Below are 21,109 nucleotides of genomic sequence, written 5' to 3' on the forward strand. Positions count from 1 at the left end.
TTCAGTAGGTTAAGTGTATTAAATGTATTTTTGACATGATATTTCCAACTCACAATGGGTTTATTGGGACATAACTCCATCATAAGTCAAGAAAGAGCTGTGTATCACTTAGGATATTTACAAGTGCAAATAAAAGAATACACAACTACAGTGGTTTAAACAATGAGGAAATTGTTAGCTAACATAATAAGAAATCTGGAGTCAGGACAGTTCTGGGGTTGATTAATTCAGCTACTCAACAACAATGTAGGGATCTAAGTCGGTTTTTCTGTGATTCTCCAGGTTTTCCCTTCATGATTGTCAGATGTCTGCAGCAAATCTAAACACCATGGTCTTCTACACAATACCCAAGTTCAGAAGAGGGAACATCTCATTTTTAAAAACTCACTCGTAACAGTGAGGAAACCCTTCCCACAAAGTCCCGACTCCTTCATCAGCCTAGCTGTGTCACATGATTGCCTAAACTCATCAACAAAAGGAATGGAATCCAATCCTTAATCTAATCCACATCCTCCATGCAGAGGTCAAGGAGTGGGTGACAGGGAGGGGTGGGGGAGGTCCCCTTCCTCTGAGAAGGTGGGAGGGGTAAACATCAACACAAATTCAGAGCACTGACATCAAGAAAAGAGATGGGAATGGCTGATAGGTAGTTAACCAGCAGTATCACCACACAGAGTCTCTGGTGTTTGAAAAGTAAGGATGAAGTGAGCTACTCACACTCTCTATCGGGTCAAGAAAGAACCCCCTCATTCCTAGTTAAATAAGAATAGTTGGAATGGGGTGCCTGGCTGGCTCAGTCAGGGTCATGAATTCAAGCCCCACATTGGGTGCAGAGCTCACTTAAAAACATAAATAAATAAGGGCGCCTGGGTGGCTCATTCAGTTAAGTGTCGACTCTAGATTTCGGCTCAGGTTATGATCTCAGGATCATGGGCTCGAGCCCCATGTCAGGCTCCACATTGAGTGTGGAGCCTACTTAAGATTCTCTCTCTTTCTCCAGGGGGAAAAAAAGATTCTCCCTCTTGCTCTCTTTCTGCCCATCCCACCTCCCCCCCCAAAAAAAATAAATATATATTTTTTTAAAAAGAATACTTGGCTTTGGTGGGGGCAGGGGGGATGTTAAATCAAGAATCACAGCTAAATTTTCCCAATGCCTTTTGACATCTGTTGAAATGATTCCAGAGCTAACATTCTTTGGCCAACTAATGTGTTGTATTGTAATAATAGATTTCCCAAGAGGGAAACAAAAGTGCTTAAAAGGCATTTTCTGTGTTTTCAGTTCCATACTGATTTGTAATATTTAGGCTTCCTCATACAAAGCAGGATACACACACTGCTGCTTAATAAACAACACTTAATAAACAACACTTCCCCCCCCCCCCCCACCAGATCCCATGTCAGAAAGATTGAAGAGAGAAAGACCAGAGTCATGGGGTGGCAGGTGGGAGAGAAATACATAACAACCCAGGTAAGGAGTAATTCAGCTTGTTCTGGGGTAAGGACGGCAGTGCAGAAGTGATGCAAAGGCTACTTCCAAGAACCAACTCACACTTGATCCACATCAGTATTTGGCACCAATGGCACTCCCACCACAGAGCCAATGAAAATCGCTTTAAGGTGTATGGGCCCCCTGAAACATCCCGATCCCCATTTGGTCCACTTCACCTCCCTCTCCCCTATACAGCTAGCCATCCACCCAGGAATCTACCAAACATATCTATTTTTATGTTTGCCTCTACCACTACTCTTGGAGCTCCTTGAAGGCACAACCTATACCTTGTAAGCCTACATATGCCCGATCGCTTGCACTACTCCAGATCCACAGTGGGCTCACCAGTTATTTAAAAAAGCGATGCTGCGTGTTCATGTTAAAAATTAAGTCAAAAAAAAAATTAAGTCATGCATTTGCAATACAGCAAGCACTCTCCTTAATATTTTACATTAAAGATGTCCTTTTTTAATTCCTGCAATATCCCCACTAGTCTTACTATTATCTCCATTTTACAGGTGTGAGAAAAAAAAAAAAGAAAAACTAAAAGAATTGACATCATTTGCCCCAAGTCGCCAAGTCTTTAAGCTGTAGTGCCCGGACTAAAATCCAGAATCCGACCCCTGATGCAACCTCTAAGCCATTTTGCTTCCTGTAACTCTGAGAACAAATGAGATCAAGCCACAAGCTCACGAGTGTAAATTATGTCACGATCACCTCCCATAGAGGTTACTCCCCGTGGAACTGCCAAAAATGCTCTGGCTGACTTCACTGCCAAGGTGTCATCTGGAGAATCCTAACCAGGCGCCAGAGGCCATCATCATGCATTTACACTCCCCGGTCTTAGAAGAGCTGAGAGCAGGTCAAAGATTTGAACATTTCAGCACAAATCTGCATCGGAACAGGCAGCGTGTCCACCTCACCATCCTTTCCCTGTCTTCACCCAGAAGACAGGCATTTCCCCCCGAGGATCACCTCCTTGGCCAGCTCATTGAGTGAGAATCTCAACATACCTCAAAAAGAACAAAATCAAGTGCGACTGTATCAGTGCCCGTTCCCCTCTCCTTTTATTACTGCCCCAAAGCCTAAAAAAGCTTGGAATCTATTAATTCTATGTTTATAGCAGGGATTTCTATTCAGTATTACCTGAAAAAGAAAGAGTCCATTTAATTCACTTGATTTCAAAGAGTCTATCCCATGAAGCTAGAGTCCGCTGCAGTCCTATCAGCTAATTACCGTAAAGTGCAACAGTCTGCATTTTTAAGAGAAAAAAGTATCCAAGCGTAACAGGCTATATACCCAGTAGAGAACATAGAAACAGGATGACCACCTTTGTCACTGGACAAAGTGACACTCCACATTTTCACTGGACAAAGTGACACTCCACATTTTCAGATCTGATGAAAAAAGCTCCCTCTCCACCTTGCTCATTTTCCAGAATGCCAGTTAACTGCCATGGGCCTGCCCCGCCTCCAGCTCTAAGAGAAGAACCACAAGAGCCAGTGAGCACTCCATAAAGCTAATCAATATTTAGAAGCTAAAAATAAAGCAAAGAAAGAGACAAGTGTCTGCCCAGGTAGCAGAAAATGGCCTTTTCCTTGTGCCCCGAGAACTGAGTCCTGGGCTAATGCTTGCAACTGTTTCTGAGATGCGCTGGGATTGACAGCTGGACGAGATACGCAGGCACCTTCGTAGCTGAAGAACAGCTGAGTCCCTCCTTCTGTCCCAGGCCAGCCCGGCACCACTGAGCCTGGACCAGCTCTCTCACAGCAGTCAGGGAGGCGAGAGGGGGTCTGCGGCCAAGGTCACCCCCATCATCCCCAACTTCCCTTAGGTAACTGGAATCCGGATCTCATCTGCTGCCACAGGAAGAAGCGACCCTTGAACTTCATCTGATGCCTCTGGATAAGGGAGAGAGGATCTTTCTTTACATACACCTCACAAGGGTAAACTTAGAAGGTTCCAGATGACTTCACTGGACAGATAGGAGTGGCTACAATGTGCCATAAATGACAGGTGCTGAGGAAATCCAGGGGATTGATGGGGAGCTCCTTGAGAGTTGGCCATCCTCACCGTGATGTACCGTGACGTCCTTTACCCTGCCTTCCTGCTAGGCCCCGGCCAAGCTGCCCCACAGGCAGCGCCTTTTAGAGCCCCCGGAACAAGGGTGGGAATACACTGCTGTATGTTCGCAGGGACGTGCTGACAATAAAAATCCACTCGGGTCTCAATTTACTGAGCCTGGGTTTATAAAGAGGTTTACGGTCTGCTCTGTTAATGAGCCACTTTAACATCGGAGGGGGGATAGAAAAGCGACAATTAAAGGCCATTTCCCCCATCTCAGTGCCCTTTTCTGCTTCTTGCCGTTAAATCTTATAGGACCCTGGAAGATTTCTAGGGATACCAACATGAAGTCCCACAGTTGCCTGGGATGTGGTTTTTGAATTTCTCAGGAGTCACTACACTCTCTTAAGGTTTGGTTTCCCGATGTCACGATCCCTCCACTTAAGGCCTGAAAACACACCAAATTTATAGCCAGGGTCCCACCCATTCAGTGCCCAGTGGGGCTGCAGGACCCAAACGACCCCAGGAATGTACCCCACTCTGAATTACGCGTTAGACATTCTATGAAACACAGATGGAAACCAGACACTATTCCTGTCCTTAAGGAGTTTATAATTTTAAGACGCTAATGACTCTATGGGTAAATAATTCTAAAACAAGACCGACCTGCAGGCGATGCTAAGTATGAACAAAAGAAATGGGAAGAACAAAGTAGAGATTAATGTTAACAAGATAGAAGGGTATCCATCCCACAAACAGGGGTTTTTGTAGATTGATCAGGGTCACAAAGGAAGAGTGGGTGAATTCAACAAGACCTGTCCATGGGATCCCTGGGTGGCACAGCGGTTTAGCCCCTGCCTTTGGCCCAGGGCGCGATCCTGGAGACCTGGGATCGAATCCCACGTCGGGCTCCCGGTGCATGGAGCCTGCTTCTCCCTCTGCCTATGTCTCTGACTCTCTCTCTCTCTCTCTCTCTCTCTCTCTCTCTCTCTGTGACTATCATAAATAAATTAAAAAAAAAAAAAAAAAAAAAGACCTGTCCAACAGCCCCTCAGGGTGGGATGAGCATTCTAACCTGGGCAGGATAAGGACCTAAAGGTTCAGGGCCCACCCCAGCCTCGTGCCGGCCACAGAAAGCCAATTTCTGATCAGATCTGTGGATTCCCAAGTCCCTCCAAAATCAGGGACACTCTGCCCTGGAGAGCAGACACAGCAGTTCCACCCCTTGAAGGTATCACCGCTACATACTGAGAAAATAAGCAGCAGCAGCAGCACGAGGCTCACGTTTCATACTTCTCAAAATCGGACCAGCCTGGGTCGAAAACCAGGCCCCAACGTTCCCAACAAGTCACTTAAGCTAAGCCTCAGTTTGCACATCGGTACAGTTAGAATAACAGTACATATCACAGGGGCGCTTGGGAGGCCCAGTCGGGTAAGCCTCTGCCTTCGGCCCAGGTTGTGGTCCCAGGGGCCTGGGGATCGAGTTCTGCATCGGGCTCCTGCTCAGTAGGGAGTCGGCTTCTCCCTCTCCCTGTGCCCCTGCTCCTCCCTCCACTCATTCTTTGTCTCCCTCTCAAATAAATAAAATCTTTAAGAGAAAAAAAAAATTGTACATATCACAAAATTTGACTACACAGTAAGTAAGTAGCCCAGTGCTCCACACGTGGCAAGCGGCCGCCGAGGCCATTAGCTATTAATATTGGCATTGTTATGATTAAATAAATTCTATTCCAGCGCAGCGTCAGGTGCATCTGGTGTTGGTGTGGCCTGAGACTCGGCATCCTGACCGCATCACGTCCTGGGAACTGTAAAGCTGAGGACCAAATCTCTGCCCTAACCCAGGCCGGCATGAGCCAGCCGCCTATGCCACCCGCCTCCCAGGCCCTCGCTCAGCACCTGGCACAAACAGACCCCAGGAGCTAAACATGCATTCAGTCTCCACTGGTTTCAGGAACATTTACCCTTGTCCCCCAGCTGCTCCGAGGGAAGGATCATACTCTCCCTGCCTCCCCACTCTCCCTGGGGCACACAGGACAAAACTGCTCCTTACGCTTTGCCAGCGCGTAATTCGACAGGTCTATCATTTGTCTGTCTCTGTTTTTATAATATCCAAGCCCATGTGAGCCTGGGGGGGGGGGGGTGTCCTCAGTGATAACTGGCTCTGAGCCCACACCCAATTCTGCTACTTCTGGGACGTTCCCAAGCCCCCCCGCCCCATTTCCCAAAGGGTGCTCTCGTGGCCATAGCGGCTCTTGCAAAATCCAGCAACATGTTCCTCCGTGAGGAATGACCCTTTTCATAATCCCCAAAGCTCAGCTCTTCTGCTCCCACCAAGGGGGAAGATTCCTTTTATCAAGTGATCCTAGCTACTCTCAGCATCTCGTCTTCCCCGAATCTCTAGGCAGACACCAAATGTCGAATTGATGAAAAGTAGCAGAAGACGCGTCTGATTCCTCTGGGTGGAAATCTGAAAGATGAATAGGTGCTCATAACGGAGTTGGTGGAGCCAAGGTGGGGCCTGGGCACGCGCTTCTGCACCTTGCTATGGGACTGCAGCTTGGGATCGCCAGGGTGAGCCCCCAAGGCCCCAGCAGAGCTCCCCACTCCCAGAAGGTGTCTCAGAGACAAGCAGGAGGCCTCAGCCGGCTAGTGGGCGTCGGCAGCGGCAGGCTGCTATTGCTTCTTAAAATGCAGAACACATACATCCTAATTATCTGTGGGTCAGAGTCGCAGATCTGTGGCCGGATAACTGAACTAGAATTTGCAAACTAAATCCCCTCCAGGTGAATCGTGTGCAGGCCCATGACCTAAGTCAGAGCAGTGAACTTCAACTCTGTAGTGTCCTTACTCTGTGAGAAATACGTTCGAGACTGTAACCCGATATACAGTATATGCAAAAATATAGGAACCGTAATAGTTTTCTACTCTAATTAATTTCTTTAAAGCTAATTGCAACCCATTAAACTCACTCCACAACTCGTTACACTTTGAAAGACTCTGGATTAGTGTGCATAGAGAGGGAGTAGGGTGGTGATTGCTGACAAGGCAGAAGAGCAAGGAATGGCCTAACGGCCATCAAAGGCATTACTAAGTTAAGGAGTTTGGCCTTATGCTGCAAATCATGAGAAGTCATTCATTTCATTAATAAATAGATGAGCAGATCAACAAAACACGGGTCCTGCCCTGTTGGAAACTACAGTCTCCTCTGGGGAAATGGTGGGGGAGGAGACAAATAAATTACCTGCTAACAAGAGGTACTGGAGAAGACATCTAGGCAGGGGGAACAGCACTTGGAACAGCAGACGGGGTGGTGGTGAGTAACAGCCAGAAACACTGAGAGAACTGCAAGTGGCTCAGTAAGGAAAGGTTTCAGACTGGAGTAGCTATTCTAGTCCTTTCTCTGGGAGGGGAGAGAGCTACTGCCTACCTTATTTTTTTTTTAATTTTTTTTATTTATTTATGATAGTCACACAGAGAGAGAGAGGCAGAGACACAGGCAGAGGGACAAGCAGGCTCCATGCACCGGAAGCCCAACATGGGATTTGATCCCAGGTCTCCAGGATTGCGCCCTGGGCCAAAGGCAGGCGCTAAACCACTATGCCACCCAGGGATCCCCATACTGCCTACCTTATTTTGAAGGAAATTATTAGCATTACATTCATTAAATAGCTCTCGTAAAGTATGAGACATCCTTCAGAATAAGAGGTGACATGAAGGCAAGTACAAGGCAGTAGACAGGACCAGAGTTCCCATCCCTCAAGGTCTTGAAGAGATGGTCTCCTTAGAAATACCGGAGCGGCCTGACTGGGGGACCTGCCTTCATGGTGTATGGAGTTGATAAAACTGTGAAGCAATGTCTTAGGCCCATCCTACCTTAACAGTTGTATTGAGGGTGTAATTTTTTTTTTTTGAGGGTGTAATTTAAATGCCATCAAATCTCTTGTGTCACCACCATCCAATTGTAGGACATATCCCATCACCTCCAAAAGACCCCACGTGCCTACGTGCAGTCCCTCTCTGTTTTCATCACCGGCCCCAGCCAACCACTAACCCAATTTCTGTCTCTACAGATTTGCCTTTTTGGACATTTCATATAAATAGCATCACACCAATATGTGATCTTTTGTGCCTGGCTTCTTTCACTTAGCATAAGGTCCCCACTGTAGCAGGTATCAGTCATTCTTTGGTGCTGCCGGAAAGTAAGCCATTGTGCCCCTCCACATTCTGTTGACCTCTTCCTCGGCTGACAGACACTTGAGTCGTCTCCACTTGGGGCTATGATTATGAACATTCAGGTTACAAGTTTTTGCCTGGACATATGCCTGCACGTCTCTTGGGGTGAGATTCAGAAGTGAAATCGCTGAGTCACATAGTAAACTTATATTTGACTTTTTCAGAAACAGGCAAACTGCTTTCTAACGCGGCTTAACCGTTTTATAATCCTACCAGCAAAGGATGAGAGTGCTAGTGTATCCACATTCTCAGGGATATCTTAAACCCAGATTTACACTGACGGTGGCACGAAGCATAGTTTGAATATGGCTTTAACTAGCCGTTCTTGCAACTGTGGAGTTCACGTGGCCTTGCCATTTATTCACATTCCAACTTTCCTCGAGAGTTAGAAAAGAAACGATCAGAGGTGTTCACTTGAACCATGCTTGAAATCGCTCGGATGGAAGTGCAGAATCAAACAAACGGCCACAGAAAATTTGACCACACTATCTGTCGAAGGGGACTGATCAAGGAACCAAGCATGACAAACGAGAATGCGCCTCGCACACTAAAACAAGAGTCCCGTAGAGACAAAATCCTAATTGTGAATCCTGCAAACAAGCAGCAACTTACAGAAAGCAGGAAGCCAGAAAGAAGGTCAGGGACCTATTTCTTTAAATCTGATGCAACTTGCATTGCAGCAGGTGATGAGCTACCAAGCAGAGACCCTGCTTCCAGAAAAGAAAAAGAAACGGATCTGGCCCCAAGGGGACAGAGAATAGTCACAGTAATGACCCTGCTGCTTTGTAAACCCCAGATACCACTTACAAGCAGACTCCCAAATTAAAGGAAGGGGTGGGCGCCCAGAAAACCAGCAAGAGCTTTGGTTCGGAGACCAGGGGAACACCAAGCTCTCCAACACCCGCCATTTACATTTTCCAATCTGGAAAACAAACCCTCCATCTGGGGCTGGGACCAACACGTCTCTAACATCTTACACCAAGTGTCATACATGGTTCACTGAATATGTATGAACATGTACAATCCCCTCTCCTCACTGAGAGGCTTCTTCTTTGGGAGGGACCCTTTTTGCTCCTGGGGAGGGATGAAGGCCTACGAGGGAGGCCCCGTGCCAATTACCGGCGAGCACTCTTTCTGGTGCCACCAGTTAAGTGGAGATGCAGGTACCCAGCTGGTCAGGTTCCAAGAGATTTCCCCTGCTAATTTCCAGTCACTCAAGGAAAACAAAGGAGTAACTGAGATTGGGTTACCATGATTTTAAAGACACAGCGTTCCTTCTCTTCTTCTCTCTCCCACCCCACCCCCCGCCACAATGTGTAAACTTCTGTATTTCACACTTTTACATCTGTGCTGCTCCAAAAATAAAAGCTGTTTATATTCAAGAAATCATGACTACAATGCCACTGCGAGTTACATCTTTAAAACACTCACAGAGAGCACATGCGTATTGTCCTGACCAAGGTGTGTTAGGTGTGCAACGTTCTTTCCCAGAGTGGCATCTGGGTATTGGGCGCCAGGGGAGCACTGTCGTGCTCTTGTTTATTCGTATGAAAAGAAAACCTGAGTTCTCTCTAGAGCTACCAGTTGAAAAAAAAAAAAAAAGAAAGAAAGAAAAGAAAGAAAACGTAAGGGTGGCCTTTTAGGAAGAGCAACCACTTGGCTTTGACTTTATCAACTATAGTTGAGTAGGACGTGTCCAGCAGAACCACCTGAATTCAGTTTCTGGCCCCTAAACGAGTTCAACTGGAAAACCACAGCAACTCCCCAACTCAGAGGACCCATTCCCCCACGCAGATGGCTGCAAAGAAGCCATGTCAAAGTCATACTTTCCTGGGCCTAAGATACCTACCACACACACTACAGGAAACAAAAGTGTCCCAAACCCGGTCCCAGAAAGAGCTTTTTGAATGACGTAGAGAGAGAATCACAGGAGGGTAACCCCATCTAGAGAGCAGTTAACACTCCTGATTAAACTGCTCAGCTCAGGTCGAGGATACTTTAATGGCATGAAGACCTCTTCTGAGAAAGCTGGACCTGTCCCCTCAATTGCAATATGACAAAAAAACGAGTCATTATTAACCAGGTATTTTGTGCATCCTGTCCAATGATGATTATCTCACATCTCTTTTCCCTTTAAAATAGGCCTTGTAAGTGGGAGGCGGGAGGGGGGTCTTTGTATTCAATTTTTTAAAAGCATCTGCCCAGCAGCAAGTATGAAATAAAAATTTGATGCATATTCATTATCAAGTTGTATACCAAGTTGCCTTAACAACCCCAAATAGAAAAATCACCCAATATAAGCAGTGGGTTTCTCTAAGAACTACAGATTAGAATAACAACAGGGGACGTGTTTGTAGCTAGGTAAGAGATGTTTATGAATTGTTGCTACAAGGAAAGTCTGATCCTTTAACCTGCCGCCTAGATTCCAAGAGTCCATTTCATTTTTCAAGTTTCACAAAATAAACAACTCAAAGATTTCAGGCTTCAGACAAAAGTAAGAGCTGAAAGAGCTGTGAATACGGATTCCTTTTTCAGCGTCTAGGCAAATACTAGCATCTCCTGGGACTTCAAACTGAATCCCTATACGTCCATAGGGAAAAACAGGAAATTAGCACCAAAAAGATGCATCTTCCTGGTCATGGGGATGGGGCTTTCTGCCCCCTGAATAAACTTGCTAATTAAAAAAAAAAAAAGCAACAGGAAAACAATCCAGGATTATCAGTTGAAAGATGTAGACTAAATAAAAATAAAAATTAAAAAAATTTAAAAAAAGTTGTAGGCTATTGCACTTCAAGTATCCCCCATCTTACAAACAATTCAAATGCATGTGTTACTATGAAATTTTAAATTCCGTATTCCTGAAAGTATGCGCCTTCCACAATTTGAAGCCAAACGCCTTATGAAAAAGTTGCAGTTACCTTATATAAATAAATCACTATTTTCTACTCTGCAACATTTTCAGGCATAGCCAAATTTCTGTGGATATGCTGTGTTTTCCTAAAACAACCTGTATTTAGTAAATCATTCTTACAATTATTTCTCTAACATATGCTTCTCCCCATTCATTAGGCACCAAGATCCAGGAGGACAGTGTTCACATGTGTCTTCTTCTTCACCAAATGCTCCAACATCTAGCACAACGCTAGGCATGCGGTAGATGATCAATTAATTTGTTGGATGAATGAATGAATGAACCAGCATGAAAGAACAAGAGGAGGGGGAAAGCCTGTTATTTTAAAAACTTAAGCCAGTGATTCCAAAACTCTGAAGTACATCAAAATTACCTGGAGGGCTTCTTTTTTTTTTTTTTTTTAAGATTTTATTTATTTATTCATGAGAGACACAAAGAGAGAGAGAGAGGCAGAGACACAGACGGAGGGAGAAGCAGGCTCCATGCAGGGAGCCCGATGTGGGACTCGATCCAGGGACCCCAGGATCACGCTCTGGGCCAAAGGCAGATGCTCAACTGCTGAGCCACCCAGATGTCCCACCTGGAGGGTTTCTTAATGCACAGGTTACCGGGCCCCATCCCCAGTTTCTGATTCAGTAGGTCAGAGAACCAGAACCTAGGAGATGAGTGTGAAGCTACTGATCCCGGGATCTCACTTTGAGAAGGAACCACTGTCGAGGCAGTTAACCTGTCAACCAGCTCTTAGAAAAATCGCAACACACAGGATAACATTTACTAAAAATCTACCAACTGCAGACTCCTCTAATACCTACAGAGACAGCCACGCCAAGTCCTCGGTCCAAACTCTTGCCAACACAGGACATACGTGCAAGGGGACGATACCCAGACACATGTCCAAAACAGCAAGAAGTCATTAGTACGGTCGAACTAAACATGTTTCATTTCTCCAGTGCATTTCTTTATGATGTATCCTACTGTGCGGTTTAATCTATTTTTCTCAGATGGAAATTACTAAACTGCAATGCATAGCTGTTCTTTCTTGCACAGCCCCAAGTCATTTCACTTACTAATGGGACTTTTGTCTGAGGCCAGGGCATGAAATGCAGTAAGGAAGCCCATTTTAAAGCTTACTGGTGTTGTTTATATTTCAGTGTCTATAAGGACCAGAGCAATGATTCAATATTCAGTCCTCCATGATCAGAAAGCAAGCAGAGGTACTCATTTCATCTAAGCCTGTCACCGCATTTAACAAAAGGATACACAAAAACAATCCAACAGGATCCCAAGCTCTAACTCTGATCATTGCATAGGTTTATAAAGACTGGCTAGCATTAATTTTCAAACATATACATCTCTCAGGACCCTGTTCTGAATGTAAGTGCATTTTTACCCAGATTATAATCAGAGAGGGTATTTAATTAGATAATGTCTGCAACTTTGAAGACAGTAAAATTCCCTATAAATGCTAAATATTGTTATTATTATTATCATTTAAACGCAGTTTGTAGTTACTGCTTACAACCTATTCCACCCACCACATTGGTATAATTTGATTACAAGCAGCTAAAAAAAAAAAATAATAATAAATAACCTAGAAGTACTAGAAGTAGAAATCATGAAACTACGTCCCTGTGAAGCTCTGGGTTTCTACCCTAGGCATAAATGATTTATAGGCATTTTAAATGGAAGGTTAGGGTAATACAATCTAGTAAATCAAGGCAGCTGGCCTCCACAAAACTGACAACCCCAAAGTGTGTCCATTTTAATAGTTTCTTACTTATAAACCTGGTGGGAAACCAACTGTGGTGCAAAACACAAGGCTGCCAGCTGCTTCTTCCATTTTCTCTACTGTAATCTTAAAATATCTATAACCTTCTGAAAAAAAGGTACAACTCAAAATTTTTTACTCTAATAGTCATGTGACAGATAAAGGTTTGAGAATGGCCCCTGCTATCACTTATCTTCTGGCTCATCTTGCTAGCTTCTGCAGTAATCGCAAATTCTTAAAAAACAAGCACCTTTGAGCCTGGTTCCCCATGTCTTCCCAACACACCTGTCGTGTGATTTTCCAAAGAGAATGACAGACTAAATGTAAACATGCCTACACCCATCGTACAAGGAAACCACTGCCAAGCCCAAAATGGTGCACATTTTATGTCTCTATATTTTTAAGGCAAGAAGAAGAACAATTAACATATTCTAAGGGGACCTTGTTTTTTTAAGAAACAAAATCACAAGGAAATAACACTCAAACACTAGAAGCTCATCAAAGAGAGCTTGTGCCCAAAAGAAAGGCTTCTGGGAAATCTGTGAACTTTAAAGAGATAATGCATCAGATAATTCTGACGTCTTGACAAGGTCCACAGGGCAAGTAATCGCCATGTGAGTCACTACTGGCAGTGGCTTTGGCGCAGGTCAGCTGTAAGTTCAGCCATTTCGTAGCTCTATGACTTTTTGTAAATTAATTGACTTTTCTAAGCCTCGTGGGTTCACCTAGATATGATATACGGCCACGTCACAGGAAATCTGGAGATAATCTAACAACATCAAGAGCCTTACAGGTCATTTACACACTTTCATCAAAAACTGCACTTCTAAGAAATTATTCCAAGGACACAAAGATGTATACAAAGATTTACATACATTTACGGACGCACTGTGTACAAGACTTGAAAAGCTGGAAATAACCAAAAGCTTCATCAATAGGACTTGGTTAAATATATTATGATTCATCCCTGCAATAAAATGCTAGGCAGCCATTAAAAACATATGATTAGAAATTGGGCAGCCTGGGTGGCTCAGTGGTTTGGTGCGGCCTTCAGCCCTGGGGACCCAGGATCGAGTCCCACATCGGGCTTCCTGCGTGGAGCCTGTTTCTCCCTCTGCCAGTATCTCTGCCTCTCTTTCTCTCTGTGTCTCTCATGAATAAATAAATGAAATCTTTAAAAAAAAAAAAAAAAAAAAAAAAAAAAAAAAAAAGAAATTTGAACACTCACTGAATACTTGAAGAAATTTTAAATTACATACTAATTTCTAAGCATGATAATAGTATTGCAGTTATGTATTTTTAAGAGTGCTTATCTTTTAGAGATGCATACTGGAATGTTTACGAATGAAATGATATGATGCTTGAGAATAATATGGGGGAGGAAGAGGATGGAGGAGGGAGGTAAAACATGACTGGGCATGAATGGATCATTATTAAGTTGGGGGCTCATTCTACTATTCTATTTTACATATCAGTTTTATTTAGATTAAATTCACACTCCATAAAATTCATCTTTTTGAAGTGAGCAAGTGATTTTTAGAGCTGAGTAACCATCACCATTGTCTAATTTTAAGACATTAGCATTTTCCACTGCCCCTCAAGTTCTAGAAACCACTAATCCACTTTTCTTCTCTATAGATTTGCCTATTTGGGGCATTTCACATAAATGGAATCTTGTACCATGTGGCCTTCTGTGAGTAACTTCTTTAATCTAGCATAATGTTCATCCATATCACAGTGTGTATCAGCACTTTCTTTTATTGACGAATAATATTCCACAGTACAAATATACTACATTTCATTTATTCACTTATCAGGTGGTGGACATTTGATCTGTTTCCACCCTTTGGCTAGGATGAATGACAATGCTATGAACATTTGTGTGTAAGTTTTTGTTTGGATATATGTTTTCAATTCTCTTGGGTATATACCTAGGAGCGGAATTGCTGGGTCACATGGTAACTCTATTGTTTAATTCTGAGGAACCGCCAACCTGTTTTACAAAGTGGCTGTACAAGGAAGCCTGGGTAGCTCAGTGGTTGAGCGTCTGCCTTTGGCTCAAGGCCTGATCCCGGTCCTGGGGGATCAAGTCCTGCATCGTGCTCCCTGCTTGGAGTCTGCTTCTCCCTCTGCCTGGGTCTCTGCCTCTCTCTCTGTCTCTCATGAATAAATAAATAAATAAATAAATAAATAAATAAATAAATAAATAAATAAAATATACTTTTTAAAGTGGCTATACCACTTTATATTCCCACTAGCTATGTATAGCATTCTAATATCCCTACCACTTTTACATATGTTTAAAATTCCCCATGACAAAGAATACTTTAAATTATGTTACAGAAAAACATTAACAGCATGTAAAAAGGGTGATTATTAATTATTAAGTTTAAAAAACAGGTTGCTTCTCCCTCTGCCTGTGTCTCTGCCTCTGTGTGTGTGTGTGTCTCTCATGGGTAAATAAATACTTTAAAAAAAAAAAAAAAACAGGTTGCAGGGCACCTGATTGACTCAGTCAGAAAAGTATGGGACTTTTGAACTTGAAGACATGAGTTTGAGCCCCACATTGGTGCAGAGTTTAAATAAATAAACAAACAAACAAACAAACAAATGCACCACACAACTGAAAACACATTTTTTAAAAAACAGGTCACAGATAATATATACAATACGATCTTAACTTTTAAAGCTATCTAGTTAGTGGGGCACCTGAGTGGTGTAGTCTGTTGGGTATCCAAGTCTTGGTTTTCGCTTAGGTCGTGATCTAAGGATTATGGGAATTATGGGATCAAGCACCACCTTGACTCCACATTCAACACAGAGTCTGTTTGAAGCTCTCTCTCCCTCTCCCTCTACCCTTCCCCATACCCCTGTGCACGTACACTCTCTTTCTCTCTCAAATAAATAAATAAATCTTTGTGGAGGGGAGGCTACTTCATTAGCTATGAATAATAAAAAAAAAAAAAAATCTACTAGGCCATATATCAAAAGGAGTCCTGAAGCCTCAAAGGTCATCCTGGTGGCAAGTCTTAACAAAATCAAATACATGCACTGGCTTCAGGAAGTTTACTGTCTAGTGGTGGGTATAATCCTTGTAGAAAATTCTGAGTGTGAGGTCAGTTCTGAAAGGGTGTACAAATGGGATGGATAACTACTCCCTAAGAGAAATCAGGGGCCATTTTGTGGGAAAAAAGTGGCCTTTGAAGGTTTAGCATTAGGCTAGTAGGTACAGAAAAGAAGTATGAGGCAGGTGACCCCCGAGGGAGCATCCACAGGGAGAAGGAAGTCGTGCTCTGAGGCAGGAGTATGGGATCGGTCGTCAGAACTGCAGCATGTGGTGGGAGGCCCAGCCGAATTACAGCTGGCCTTGCTACTACGCCGAAGAGTGGAATCTTTGGTCTGTAGCCGGTGAGGAGTCAGGGAAGGCTGGGAATAAGAAACCCCGAGGCTGGAAATGTGCTCTTTGAAGAGCAGTGTGGCTGCAGGGACGAGCACAGGGAGACCCGGCAGGAGAAGGCTGGTGGGAGAGGCATGGGAGGCAGGTCTCGGCCCGGGTGCCGCCCAGGGGCCAGTTCCTGCAGTGGTTGTGGGGAGGAATGGGGCAGAAAGCCTCATGCAATAGAGTAAGGAAGGACATTCGAGACTGGGGTGAAATAAAATGTGTTTGGAGAATTTCAAGGCACCCCTAGAGACAACTGGAGAACAGCCTGGGCATGTAAAAAGCAGACAGCGAATCATCTTCCTCTAGAGGGAAATAAGCTTCCAACCAGAATGAAAGAAATTACAAGCGGAATTCATCCAACATTTTCTATTTAAGTCCTCCCTCTCTCTCCTCTAGGAACCTTATATTTATATGAGCAGAATAACATTTCATTCAAAAAATATCACCCAGATTTTCTTAGAATTCTCAGCACACTGCTGGTTCAGGCCCTGTTCTCAGACAGCTACTTCCCCCACAGATATGGAAGAACCAGTTTGACATTAAAGCATTTTTCAGACACAAGTGACCCCAAATTCTCTCAGAAACACATTCTCAGGGACCGGTGGCGCTCCGCGGGACATGACAGCCATGATCCGGTCACAGCAGCTCAGAGCCGGGTGGACTTTAGAACCAGAGCCGTGAAGGAAGGAGCAGCAGGAACAAGAAGGGTCCGCAGACTAAGACCAGGGCAGGAACCCAGCCGTGCAGAGAGAAGACTCAAAATTCCAAGATTTCAAAGGGCCTTGCAGGTAAGGGGCGGGCAGTGTGATATCCTCGTGAGGGAAAAATGATGGGGATTCTTTCTTCAACAAAATATTTCATGACCTCCTAAGTCGACAATTATGCAAACAGCAAACCATGACTTACATTCGCTCTTGTGCTAAGATTACTCCAGTTAACAATGCACACTGGAAAATGATTATCCATTTTTCTCTGATGTTCTGATAACTACCACTACACACTATTTCGTTCTGAGGCAGCGCTATAGCAAAGAAAGCACCTGCTTAATATCTCTGAAAAAACAACCAATGTATCTAATTTTAAAAACTGCCCTGCTGTTATCATGTTAAGATAAGGTCATCTTATCAATCCTTGCAACTTTACTAAACCCTCGTTTAAGAGCAAATGTAATTAAGTGCTTTGGGGGTAAGGAATTAATAAGGCCTCAAGATTTCTTTAACCCCCACCCCCTCCCGCCACCGAGACCTCTGACCAGAAGGTTTTAAATACTGGACTCGTATAATTTCAGGGGCCCACTCCCCTCCAGAATACACAAACTTTGAAAAGACACAGGCATGATAAATGTGGTTTTATTTTAAAAATGTTTCATCCATTAAAAAGGGGAAAATTAAAAAAAAAAATGAGAGAGAGAAGAAAAAAAGAAGAAAGTTCTAATGAATAATGCTGATACCTGATACTGGTTTACAAATACTCCAGGGGCGCCTGACTGGCTCAGTCATTAGAGCAGGCAACTCTTGATCTCCAGGTTGTGAGTTTGAGCCCCATGTTGGGGGTAGGGATTACTGAAAACTAAATTCTTAAAAAAAAAAAAAAAAAAAAAAGCAATGAATGCTGATACCGGGGCAAAGGTCAACCCAGGCCAGCAAAGAAACATATGAGGTCATGTTGCCACATAAAAAGGAAAAGGCACTATTAAAAAGATGCAAGGCCTTCTGTTATCCTTTTCTCAGGGTCATTTTCAATTAGGTGAAATCATTGGGGTCAAATGGTAGAATCAAGATTCCCATAAAATTCTGGGTAATCATGGAATTGTGTATCTGTGTAGAGCTTTACGGTTTTCACAGTATTGCCATAAACACTGTATCTGGCTGTTGAAGCCAGCCTATGAGGAAGGCAAGCAGTTGAGATCATTCCCATTTTTCAATGAATTATAGTTCCATGACTTACCCAGAATCACAGAACTACTAAGACATGGGCACAGAACCCAGTGCTCAGCCCACTCCACTCACTTACTCACCAATTTGTGCATTTATCCGTTTATGCAACTAACTGCAATTACAGCCTCAAAGCTGAGCAAGACCTAACCTCCGGCCTCACGGAGCCCATAGTTTATGAAGTAGGCAGAAAATAATCCCCACACCATTTATAACACAAGGATGAAAAGTGCAGCAGGAAAGATGTGTGCAAGTCTTCCGGATGAGGTCAGTTCTTAAATCTAGGTCCTGGGAGACAAAGAAATAGCTGGGCCTAGGAGGCAGTGAGGGGCAGGGGGAAAGACAAGCAGAGGTCATCTGATTCTGCTCAAATAGAAAAGTGAGTGCGAGTCCTGGCAGAAACTTCGAGTATGAAGTCAGCAGCGGCCAATCTTGGCCTTGGACGCCTTCCTCTATGGGCCAAACTAAGGACAGCCAAGGTGCTCAGACTCAGATGTATGCTAATCTCCAAAAAGCTTTCTGGGCTGATCTCACGTCATATGTAATAAAGCGTACCGGTGGCAAGTTTCATTTCTTTTAATACTGTGATGTCTTGAAGGGAGAATGACTCAAGCCTTTAGTTTGAATGAGTAGATTGTTTTCTGTAGCCCATGTATGTAAACACACATTTCATACACCCACATGGATAGTTTATAACCGTAACACGATATATGAGGATCCACACAGATTATGCAAAACCTACATAGAACTCCATAAACCTCACATGCAGAGACATCCGAATAATGTGCAGATCCAGACTGACCCGATGGGACAAACTGAGATGGAGATGGGTCCCGGAGACAGGGTACTATGCAGGACAACCATCTGTCCTAGATGATTCAGTCATTTGCCGACAGAGGAAGAACTGAGGCGGGTTGAGCAACATGAATTCCGTGAATGCTCCAGGGCTTTATGTATTACGAGCTTACCTGCATGGAGCAGTTTCTCTATTCTCAAAAAATAAAATTCCATGACTCTGGTGAAATAATTCCTCGCTGCCATTTTTTTTTTTTTTTCTGTGCTTAGGCAGAAAATGTATTATTGATTTCTGATCCAGCCACAGACAATGCGACTTAGAGAAAAGAGCCCTGAATGAGAAGTCGGGACACCCAGATTCCTCCCCAAACCACCCTTTCCGCTTCCCTCACCCCCATTCCAGGGGAGACGGGGCTGTGTGACCTTGGACGAGGACTACACCTCTCTGGGCTTCAGCTTGGTATTAAATGGAAGGAGTGGCTAAGTGTTGTCCAATTCTCTTTCAGCTCTAAATCTATAAAATCATCCCCTTCCCCCCACACTTGGTTTATCTCCAGAGCCTTAAAAATCAGGACTAATAAAAAAAAAAATGGATTCAGATCATCTCTCTTCTAACCCAAGAAGATCCGGTTTTATCTTACTTTTTAAAACCATCCAAATCTTGCATAATTTAAGTGATCAGTGCTGTCACTGGTTGCTCTGGTTTAAATTATGCATTGTTGCTATTTGGGGAAAATTTAGACTGGGTCCAGTCTGGGATCACTGGCTGAGAACAATAAGCCCCCAAAGTGAGAAGGATAAAGGCCTCTCCAGACAGGATCTGCTTTTAATGCATTGAGCTCAGGGTTTACAAAAAGAGCATTGATTGTGTACATTAAAGAGCCACCGAGACAGCAAGGGACTGGTTAAGGCTGCAGCAAATTCTCCAAGATGCCACTGACCTTGGCTGCATTTCAGGGGTCAGGCATTCCCCACGAGGCTCTCAGCAGGCGGGCTTTCCTGAGGGGTTAGGAACTAATGAGACCTCTCATCTGGATAAACCCACCTCTCCTAATTTGGAAAGATAGAGAGACATTATCTGCTCTCGGATTTGTGGAGATCACCAACAGGGCCCTTGGACTCAATGGCCCGCCTGCACACCTCACCCCCTACAAGACTGGTCATACTCTCCGGCACCGGGGATGCAATCGTCTCCACATCTGCATTTAGGTCTTCCAGCCAGCCAGCAGTTCCTATCTCTAGAGCTGGCCTTCGCCCTCCCTCTTCACACACCTCCTGCAGGCAGAAATACAGAGGCAAAGCACTAAGCCCAGGCGACAAAGAGCAATTTCAGTGAATCCTGCAAGATCTCTTTTCAAAATACAGATCTCTGGAGCACAGGCCTCCCGTGTGTGATTCACACTCAGGCAGGCCCGGTGAGCCCTCGTGGTTGCTCACCAGCCTGCAGGCTCTGGGCTCCGGATCTCAGGAAACCTTCCCCGTGAAAAAGCCAACGGGGGACACCTCCGACCGAGGCCAACTTAAAAATCGCCTCGGATTGCTTTCTATTAGAGGAGGATGAGGACATTCTGCTCAGGAGAAAACCACAAGCCTTGCCCATTGTTCAGGCTCCTTCCCCTACCCCCCACCCCACCCCCTGCGGGGCTTCGCCACTTTCCCCTACCCTGTAGTCTGGGCCATCCATCCACCTGATTAACCCGCTGGCAGCAACTCCCAGCACAGAAAGTAGGGCAAATGAACACACACAGCCTGTAAGGCAGGAAACCACAGACTTAGCCAAAGCACCCACCCTATTACCAGCCCCCACCCCCAGCTGCCCAGGGAGCTGCGGCTTCTGAATGTGGCATTTCTGCACCAGGCGAATAGACAGCTTACTGTAATATCACATGAATGAGCTTTTGCTGCCCAACTATCCAAAAAAAAAAAAAAAAAAAGAGGCCATTTCAAATGGCATCTATGTTCCTTCTCAACCCCTGGACTGCCTCGCAGAAACCTCACCTCTGGGAAGGATGAAGCAGAAGAGGAGGGGAAGTTCCACAAGAGGAGGCTGTGCAAGGGAGGGAGGCTTTAATGAGCCGCAAGAAAAAGTAGCACTTGGACGGTTCAAGGCAGCTCTTCAAGATACCCGTGAGGGAAGGGGCAGTGGCAGGAGGAGGGGTGAAGATTCAGGTCTGTAACCCCGAGATTTAGCATCAGTGTAACCATGTAAGCCTCAGGAGGGCGTGTGAACTTCGCGGCTGCACCCCTCCTGCGCGGCTGCGTGGACAGCACCGGCGAGGCGGGCCCCGACCCTCCGCGCTGCCAGGATACACATGCAGTCGCTTTCCCCCCTTTAATTCCTAGTCTTCGTTCAGGGGGAGGAAGAAGCCATCCTTAACTGGGGTGCGATCCATCTCAGACCCCCCCCCCCCCCACTGGCTGCAGCATCAGACCCTCCCTGTCCCCCTCTTCGGGAGGCAGCATCTCATTAAAA

General features: G+C 44.6%; 1 protein-coding gene across 7 annotated transcripts in view; it reads right to left on the bottom strand.

The window, feature by feature from the left end:
- Nucleotides 1-21,109, bottom strand: part of TNIK (TRAF2 and NCK interacting kinase) — a 376,625-nt gene that overhangs the window by 354,368 nt on the left and 1,148 nt on the right. The gene's annotated exons all lie outside the window — the stretch shown is intronic.

The sequence above is a fragment of the Canis lupus genome, chromosome 34, assembly GCF_003254725.2.
Source record: "Canis lupus dingo isolate Sandy chromosome 34, ASM325472v2, whole genome shotgun sequence".
NCBI lineage: Eukaryota > Metazoa > Chordata > Mammalia > Carnivora > Canidae > Canis > Canis lupus.